This window comes from Ambystoma mexicanum, chromosome 9 (assembly GCF_040938575.1).
Source record: "Ambystoma mexicanum isolate Mex_15411 chromosome 9, UKY_AmexF1_1, whole genome shotgun sequence".
NCBI lineage: Eukaryota > Metazoa > Chordata > Amphibia > Caudata > Ambystomatidae > Ambystoma > Ambystoma mexicanum.
This window is the reverse complement of record NC_090931.1, coordinates 155,843,736-155,854,291: the sequence shown is the minus strand read 5'-3', so window position 1 is coordinate 155,854,291 and position 10,556 is coordinate 155,843,736. Positions and strand designations below refer to the sequence as shown.

Here is a 10,556-nt window from a genome sequence, read left to right as displayed (position 1 = left end):
TATCCATGCGGTTGGGTCTGCAAGAAAGAGCGTGTCTGGGCATACGCCTGCCCACTTACCACAACTTTGCAAAACTGAAAAGTTTTGATGGGAAACCTTTGAATGAATCACACGCGCTGGCAATTGCTCGGCGCAGCCTTCCAATACATGCTGTTCTGCCTGGCTGTTTAATTACACGAATGGGGGTGGGACGCAAGCAAGTTAAGTGTTATCCCACTCCCAATAGTGCAGACAGGATGTCACCTGGCACATTGGACTGGACTGCCCCTTTTGGGGTGGGACGAAGTCTGAGTTACATACTTTCCTTTTCTGTAATGGGATGGTAGACTAAAAGCAGAGTGTTACGAGGGCTGCCTGCATCCATGTCAGTGGTTCTGATTAATTCAAAACTATATCTATCACTCGTCAGCGCAAAACCTTCACTAACCGAATACACCTAGGGGCCATGGTAGCTTGTAATACATATCCAACCCTCGTCTCCGGGAGTGTGTCCAGAGGGCCAAGACTTTTGAGTAGAGAACGTTTTTCTGTCCCTCATCCCAGAATCGCCAGCATGCCCCTCTCAATTCAGGAGAAGGTGAAAGTGGCCTGGTTTTTCTTTGCATTCTGGGATTTGCAGTTATGCATTGCCCCATTGTAAACACAGGACTATAAATCCCTAAATGTAACAAAAGGAAAAAAAACAGGAATGACCACCGACTGTTGAATGGAATGGATCATGTCAGCAGGAACTTGAGGGTGCAGGGGTTCGGGTGGGTTTGGGGGGTGCACTATTAACCTGGAGATCTTGAGAAGGACACTCGGTGACTATAGGCAGCTATAGAATTGAAAACGGTTTCATGATGACAGAAAGTAGTCTTATGGTCAGTGTGCAAAGTGAAGGATTGGTTGGGGGTAGGGCCTGATTCCACAAGGGTGTTTACTGATCTCTTCATCTCCTCATTTATTTGGAGATTTCCAGTTTGCCGTTTGCCTGCAGGAAGAATGGGTGCTGTAGTAAAGATACTGTACAGGTAAACATTGCAAATATAAAGGTAGATTTACACGTGCAATCCATTGAATCGAATGTTGCTCGGATATCCCAAAGGCTGTTCATGGAGGTCTGGGCAGTCACGTGATCCGACACAGGCGCAGTTGGATTACGACACTCTCGAGATTGCAGCCGCATTGATTTTGCAGCAATGGTCCTGGGATAACCTCAGGGCTAGTGTGCCGTTGGTTTTGCAGGGCGTTGAGGAGTTCAGTTCAGCATAGGGTAGTCAGATATAAAAAATAAACTGGCAGGATATAAACATAGAAATAGGACTACCGTAAATACAAAAAAACGGAAGTCCTAGTACTATGTCTCTGACCTTTTGCAGGGCATGGGGGGGGGGTGTGTGCTCACAAACACTCTGCTCATTGGAGGAGAGCGCGGGGAAGGAAATGGGGGCATGAAAAGCATTTCACGCCCCCATTCGCGCAGGAAGAGTTGCACCGGGACCCGATTTCGGATTTCAAAATCGCATAAATGCCAACCCTCCCGATTTAGGCGGGAGACTTGCGATTTTTTAGGTGAAAAATATGCTATTTTTCACGGTCTCCCGCCTAAAATAACTTAGCCCCAATGCATTCCTATGGGGAAATATGCATCTCCCGATTTCCCTCTGGAAATCTCCCTCCAGGGTGCATCTAAATGTTTGCATGTATGAAATCGGGTCCCGGCCAAAAAAAAGAGACTGTAGCCAACCACCCTTGCACACCCCGGGCGGGGTTTTTAAAATTAAAAAAATCCTGGGACGGAGGGCGTTTTCCCCAGACTGTACCGGGAAAACCGGGACGTCTGGTCACTCTAGTTCAGCAACGTACCACCGTTTTGCTCATTTAAAAAAAATGTATAGCGAGTTACATGACAACCGTGGGGGGGAGGGTAACCTTCCTTATGTGGACTCGTGCTTTTTCGAGCAACTCCGAGTTCGTGGCTTCAACCGGCTATAGAAATATTACATTATTTCGAGTCAGGGCTGGGGTATAGCCAAACTCAAAGAAAGCAGGAATACATGGTTGTTGGTCGGGCTCAAATAAACCAGCTGCCATATAATAAAGCCAACAACAGTGGACACCACAATTAACCAAAAGTCACGAACAGTAAGTCTGGCTATATACGGGAGTCATTGGTTGGAACAAAGACGCAGACACTTTTAACAGGGCCCACTTTCAGCATATACATGACAAGCAGGTGCATTGCATCAAAATGCACATTGCTGAGTCCACTTTAAGCATGATCAGAGCCGCAGGAAACCAGTTAATAGTTGCACAAGCCTCAGTTCCGGACAGCCAACCTAACAGTTCAAGGGCCGGCAAAGCCACACAATGGGGCACCAGGGGCCACATCGGCCTTGTCCATGGAGAGTCGGGGAATGCAGCAGCGTAGCACTGGTGGCAGGGTGTCTGGCCACTCATTTCACATCCACCTTGCAGGCAGGGGCACTGTTGGCATAGGAGGGCACACGCACACTCTTAAGAGCTGCAGCCCTCATGTGCTTCTGCATTGGGGCACGTGCCAGTCCAGTTCTTCCCTTCTTATCTGAAACTCTTGTGGCCAGGCACACGCCTTCTTTTATCAAACGCTCCGTGGAGCGAGCACCCACCTTTCCTTGAACAGTGCTCCAGCGTAACAAAGGTGCAGTCCTGGGTTGATACTGCCGTGTGCGGGGTTGCACTAACTTCCTTTTCCTATTTTATTTCCTTGACGGTCACAGCATAGCGGCCCAGTATCACAGCAGGAGGGGCTGCCAGCATGGCGTAGAGGTGGCGTGCACTGTCAGTAAGGCACATGGCAATGTGCAGGCCTAGGTCTGATGTTACAATGCCTAGGGCAGCATTACTTTTCTTTTCCCACTCTACCCGCCCCGAAACAGAGCACACACAAAGCTCAGCACCCAGTGCCACTCGGGGAGCACCGGCAGCCGCCGGACACTTCAGTTCACCTTTTGATCTATTATATTTTTTTTTTGGTCCTCTTGTCGGTCACCGCCACCTAGCTCGGGGTGGCGGGGGGGGTGTGAGGGGGGGGGGTGGTGGGGTGATTAGCAGCCGCATGGCAGGTGCTGGCACACACTGCCGCCAGGGGGGGGCCTACTCATATACAGTGAGCGTGAGTGGCCACACACTTTCTTCTCCGTACAGGAGCAGCCGCACCACAGACTGCAGTGGCTGAAGACTGCTGTGCACCGCTCCTTCCTGGCAACCGACGCTGCCTCCACAGTATGGACACATTTCACACATAACACCATAAGCACGGGACACAGGGGCCCAGACCTCCTAGTCGCCAATGTTGTTTTCAGGACCCAGGGCACAGGGTCCAGGCACACCTTTGCAGGAGGCACACATTCGATACACTTAGACGCAGGGATCACCTTGTGTGGCCGTGACGATACGGTCGGATCGTGGCTTGGGGGCACCCAGATCATTGCACCCATGGATGGAGAGTTGCCCAGCAGGGGCTATGCAAATTACAATGGTTGGGGCAGTGTTGAAATGCAGAAGCTTGCAAAATAAGAACATTCCGGTGTGATACATTTGATTACTTCAACAACGAGGTCTATACCTGGGCTGACAAATACCAACAACAAGGCACACGCTCCAATAAACCCACAAGCGGGAATAGCAGTTCCGAATCGGATATTCCCAAACACGAAGAGAACGCCACTACCGATCCACAAAAAGCCAGTACATCAACAAACGAAGCCAGACCAGTGCAACCCAAATGTACAACTAATATTGTTTTTTAGACAGAGGAAGAGGACAAGGCGGGGGAGAAAGAAGAAATCAAGAGATGTTGACAAGGTTACAAATGAATCGCAGTTAGTGGTCAACCTCTCCAAACTGATTCTTTCTAACCGCGAGATACAGACACTCGAAAAGGACTTAAATTTGTACCGACCTATAGTACCAACAAGTTTCAAACTGAAATTGAACTATACAAACTGGTTTGCAAATTAAAATTGAAAACCTTCTTTGCAGAGAGTGCAACATCCAGTACAACATCAACTACTACTTCGGAATATATAGAATTTAAACCAGACAATACCTTTTGTCCACCCATTCAGGTACCGGCAATAGATATCTTTAAAAAAATTGTACTTGACGATCTCAAGAAGATTCAATTTCACGTGCCAAAAAGGTCCAACCTCAGCAGAGGTGAATTATCGCAAATCCGAAACCTGTTTACCGATGATTCAATTACCATTCGACCAGCTGATGAAGGCGGAGCGATTGTAATCCAAGATACAATACAGTACCATCAAGAATGTTTAAGACCATTATCAGATACCAACACGTATAAGTTATTGCAGCACGACCCAACACCAGAAATCAAAAAGAAATTAGAAGAAATTCTTGAAAAGGCTGTCGTGGACGAAATGGATCAGCACAAAAACAAAAGCATATCTATTCACCGTCTATCCAGTAATGCCCCATTTATACACCTTGCCAAAAATACACAAAAGTTTGATCAACCCACCTGGGAGACCGATCGTGGCAGCCACCAAAAGCCTTTTACAACAACTCGGAACATACATGGACTTCTTCCTCCAACCTATCATCCATGCTACAAGTACGTACGTTAAAGATACTACCCATTTTCTCAAAATATTAGATACATCTCTCTTACTACAGAAGATATATTATTCACGATTGATGTGGTTAGTTTGTATACCAGTATCCCCCACGATCTGGGACAGCAAGCTGTTGAAGCATTACTACTCCAAACAGAAATTGGAGCCAACTAAGAATTTCTCATTATCCTTTTGGACTTTATCTCCAAGAACTCTTGCTTTAAGTACGATCGCAAATATTATACCCAAGTATCAGGAACGGCTATGGGTGGCATGATGGCCCCTGCATACGCCAACTGCTTTATGCACCAATTTGAAACCACACATGTACTGAACAATTAGAGATGGAAACAACACCTCAAAACATGGATCCGATACAAAGACGACGTCTTTGGAGCATGGACCGGGAGCACGAACGATCTTCAAGAATTCCTTGTATTCCTCAATGGAATCGATTAACGTATTCAGTTCACACTCGAAATAGGCAATCCAAATATCCACTACCTTGACGTGCAAACAGTCATCAACAATAACAGAATAACCACCACACTCTACATCAAACCCACAGACCGCAATAACTTGTTGCACCAGATGAGTTTTCACCCCTCTAAGACTCTTCAAAATTTACCATATGGACAAATGTTGCGAATCAAAAGGATAGTTAGTGACCCAGAGAAATGTCACATACAACTGCAGAAATTACAAGAAAAATTACAGCTAAGAGGCTATCCTGAGACAGACCTTATAGCTGCTCGAAACAAAACTGATGCACATGAACGAGAAGAGTTACTCACTAAAAAGTTGACAAAAGACAGTCCTGAATTGGTGTTTGTAACTAAACAATCTATCCAAAGCAAGCGGATCAAAGCAATTATCCACAATAGATGGAACGTACTTACTAGTTATGAAAGAACTGCAAGACTTTGTCCTACACCGCCGGTATTTGCATATCAGAAAAGTAGCAATCTACGGAACATGCTGGTGAATACCAAAGACAAAATACCACCAACAAGACCGGATAAATTCCCTGGGACACATCCATGCATGAGCTGTGGTAACTGCAATAACATCATTAAAGGAAGCACAGTTACACATCCACAAGCAGGGAAAAGATTCACATTAAAACAGCATGCAACCTGTCTCTCGGAGAAAGTCATTTATGCCATCAGATGCCCGTGTGGAAAATATTATGTAGGAGAAACTTCATACAAGTTCCGCATCAGGATGAATGAACACACATCCAATATCGGGAACAACAACAGAATGTCGGCCGTTGCAAGACATTTTAACGATAACGGACACTCAGTTAGCCAACTGAGGTTCCTTGTACTTGAAAAAATGCCTCTGAAAACCCAAGCACGTGACATTAAAAAATGGCGAGCACAGAAAGAAGCATTCTGGATCGACAGATTGGATTCATTATATCACCGAACGGGATGAATGAAGAACTTGACCTCAGCGGTTTCCTTTGATTTATGAATAGTCTTATAAGTTGCTGTCACACTACAATATGCACCCAATTTTCCCAATGGGAATGAATAATACAATTTGACTATACAATAGGGCATGTGATATGCACACACACCTGAAGTGGTTTGTTTTGTTTTGATTATTTAGCTTGTACTATACACAGCAAATGATATTTAATTTAGTGGACTTTTGTTTTCGTTATCCACAACACATGCTAACCGTACTCATTCTCTTCTTTTCTGATTTCCCAGACTCCACATGGTAACAACACAGTTTGTTCTAAGAAGTTACATCGCCTGACGATAATACACTCTAACCCCATCCATTTTCTAAATGTTGGGTCTTCTATACTATATGTTGTTGATCACACAATTTGATCTTTCCTGTTACGTTCTTAGATTACATGTTTGTTCAGGTTCCACTACTGCGAACATGATCACATTTGGGCACTATTGGCTCACACCTATCTATTAGAAGAACCGTTATTTACACGAACATACTACCGTATTATGTAGACATCTGTCATGTAGTCATGTGATAATACGACGAACAATTGTAGCAGTTAAATATTAGCTTTTACACAATGAATCCATCAACTTTAATGTCGCGTTTATTCCCAATTATCCCTCAGTAACACATTAACTTTTATTTGCAGGCTCGTGGGTACTACATTAGTTGCTCAAATGAATCACCTCTATTGCTATATACATCGTCTCTCATAGCAATGGACACTAGAATATGGCCGCCGTTTTCTAGGCGGCTCATGACGTCCCCATGGCAACGCCATGTCAACACTCTTAAAGATCTTTTTCTCACCAAGCGCGCGCTCACGCGGCGTCCCTCGAGGCTACATTGCACACTGTTGCTAGGGAGGGAATCCCCCTTCCGTACCACATCAGACCATACAATATGACGATCTTTATACTCTCATGCATCGCATTATTTCTCAATCATAACTAAATGCGCATGTGTTTTACGGAGCCACATTGCGTCCAGCAACCCATTTCTTTGACTAACATTTGCCCGGCGGCTTCACCGCGGCTCGTAATTGTTTTCAACGCATATCCAGGTTAGTGGATATCTTCGTCACTCAGGGCTCTATCATAACGAGCACCATTATTAGAACTAATTAAACTGCTCCTTTCCTGACTTCGCTATACTGCTCACTTACGGACATATTGTTTCATCTATACTTCCATCATGGTTGGCACGTATGTACTTATGGCTTATTTTTCTCCATTGTTTGACTGATTTTGTAATATGAATGCGGGGAAACATATAACTCGCACATTTGATTTACTAATTTAACACAATGGTCATGCACTGTGTTGAAGGTATTTTGACTTTTCGCTGTCTTCTGAGTGAATTTAATTTCATACTGGCGATTGCTGACAATGTATAATTTACATATTTTGTGAATTGTGGGTTATAGATCTCGTTGATTTGTTTAATCGGATCACATGAGAATATCTAATGAGCTGGCCCTGACGAAGGACTTTAGATTCCGAAATGCATAGGCCATTAGGAGCTCACCCAATGCATCTGCACTGACAAAAATGTATAGCTGCTAAGCACCTGAAAATGTATGAATATATATATATATATATATATATTTTTTTTTTTTTTTTTCAAAACCTGGAAAAAGAGCATTCGAAGTCTTATTACTTTTGAGCAATTTACAAAAAATTGACTCACCACCACGTGGTGTTTTGGGAGTGCAGCCCGCACCGCTGGCTTCACAGCCTTGGTCTCTACCCTTGCCATGCAGGAGCACTGCCATGGTGAGGAGGGCTTTGCAGGAGCAGGCCCTCTGCCTGCTAGGCAGCGCCAGCATAGTGCTGCAGGAAGTACCACACCTCAGACTTGAGTCATTTGATCTCGACTGACCCGCGTGCTGCTTCTTCTTCTTACTGATAGATTTTTATCCATCAGCAGTGATTTTTGGATACCGAGACTTGAGCCTCATTACTCAATCTTCTCGGGTTGAGTATGTAGTCGTGGGTTTGTATTCTTCTTGGTCTGTGTGGTCTTGTCACAGTAGGGCTGGTTTCACAGGGTCTTTGCTATGATGGGCCGTGGGTAGCGGTCGAAATGGTTTGCAATGGTAGCAGTGAGTCTTCTGATCAGAGGGATCGGGTTCTGATCCAGTCCTTCGCAGAGGTTCTTGCTCCGCTTCAGTAGAGGCTCATCCAACATCTCAAACGGCTCGTTCCTTTTATTCATGTCGTCACATGTGTCCTACCACGTGACATTAGCACGGACCCTTGGAGGAACCATTATCCAAAAGGGGTGGCACACCACATACATGGCACTTAATTTCGGTGAAGTATTTACACACGTTTTCCATGCTAGCAGGCTGGCTGCCATGAATGACCTGGACACTCTGCCTATTTGGGAGCAATGCCTCTCCGTGATCATTTCTGTACTGGGCCTATGTGCCAACCCTCTCTTTCGTTCATCTTTTGGGGCGATCACATTTCCCCATCTCTTATACCTGGGGGCTAGAGCTTTGGACTTGCTTCGTGGAGGGTCTGCCTGCTTCGCATGGTCTAGCCATTATTCCTATAGCTCTGTGCAAGGGTTTCCAAACCAGGAAGGAAGATGTGTCCGCCGGCCTGGGCATAAAAGCATACATTCAGATATCCTAAAGGAGGGCCTAGTTGACCGCCCAAGACCTCCCTCCCCCCGCCATGATCTGGAGTGAAAAAGTGTCCAATAGCGCATGATAGGCAGCAAGTCCATAGAGGTGCTCAATGTGTCCTTGGTATTGCAGGTATTTGGCTTTAACAATTCCTTAGGTGCCCTTAATCTACCCAAATCTCTTACAGACCCCCCCCAACTCCGCCATCATGCTAACTTTCGAGTAGGCCCTGAATGCATGCTCTTCCAAAGAAGTCCTTGATACTCACCCAGGCATAATTGGTACACCTCACCCCCTGCAAAGGGGTCAGGACAAACCAATAGTGAGTAGAAACTAATACTGACTGTACATGCCCCCACACAACTTTGCAGATGGCACGCATGTAGCCACAGTTCCCACAGGGTTAACTACTGAACAGCTCGGGGATATCAACAGTAACGCAACCTGTTTTTTAAAACAATTTTACATTTTTTTTTAAATTTATTTTTATTTGAAGGCCAAAACAAAGCAAGGCCCAAATGAACCATAACTGATTTTTCATATATAATAATTAGCATTTATATAGCGCTACGAACCCTCAGGCATCTGAGCGCTGCTCATTATTACCCACGGTATGTGGTGCTCATTTATTGACCTTGGAAGGATGAGAGGCTGAGTTTGGCCCTGCTGGGATTCGAACCTGCGTTGGCAGGCTCTGCACGGATGTCAAAGTGAGCACTCTACTCGTCGCCACGTGTCGCCACGTGTTTTAAAGCAGCCTTCACCTCCTTATTGGCTTGGGGTGCCGGTGCCACCAGCTGAAGTTTGGTCCAGTGTTCTGCTTGGGTGTTGTATGTTCTCCTGACCCCTACACCAAATAAATCTGGCCCCTTCCACGCCAGTATTTGATTCCCTGTCGCACCAGCTGTGACTGTTCTAATCCACACGTTCTAGGACTCCTCTCGTCTCCTCCCCAACCCACTTTATCCCTTCCACCGCACCCCCTCAGCTTCAATGTTATATACTCTTCCCTCTCACAAATTGGCTAAGAGCTGTAGGTAAATCCGCCACCTTTTTTCCCCAAAACTGCAATTTCAGCAGAATTACCAAGTGGCGGTAACAGTAATTCCGTTTGGTATCTTGGCGGATTTACTGCCAAGATACCACCACACTTGTAATGAGGCCTACATGGTGCCCAAATTGTGAGCATGCGCAATGTAAATATGTGAAAATGACTCCTACATCTTGTTGTCGTGCACTCTCCAAGTGAATTGTTTCCACACCCTCCCCCTCCGCACTTGGGTTCTGAGTCTGGTTTGAACCGGATTCCAAAAGTCGTACTTATAGGTACAGCACCACATGTGCGTGATGCTTCTGCTGCAGTACAAATCCTCTGTCAAGTACTGCTTCTCGGATCTAGGTCCGTGTGAAGACAAAAACCTGCAAAATATATATATATATATATAATCTGGTTGCAGTCGAATGATGGTTTATATAGCGCCTATACACACACAATGTGTTTCAAAGCGCTTCACAGCAAGGGAGGGAACAAGGGAAAATACAATTACATTCTTACAGTCCATGAACAACACAAATGTGAAATTAACCATCATACTCGGCTTGATGACATTTCAGATAGTGCAAGAGCTAAAAGATAGATAGGAAGGAAATGGGGAAACAGACAGGCGACTACCGTACTAGGCCTGACGACATTTCTGGTAGAGCCAGAGATTAACAAGAGGTGAGGGAGGGGGGAGGAAAAAGGAGGCAGAGGAACAAAACAAGCGACTATCGTACTAGGCCTGATGACATTTCAGATAGTGCTCGAGGGGGTGTGGGGACAAGTAAACGGAGGGGTCAGGAGACAA

At 45.4% G+C, this 10,556-nt stretch overlaps 1 protein-coding gene across 2 annotated transcripts in view; it reads left to right on the top strand.

Annotated features, from left to right (window-relative positions):
• The window catches only part of OAF (out at first homolog), a 111,156-nt gene that overhangs the window by 65,837 nt on the left and 34,763 nt on the right, over positions 1-10,556 (top strand). The gene's annotated exons all lie outside the window — the stretch shown is intronic.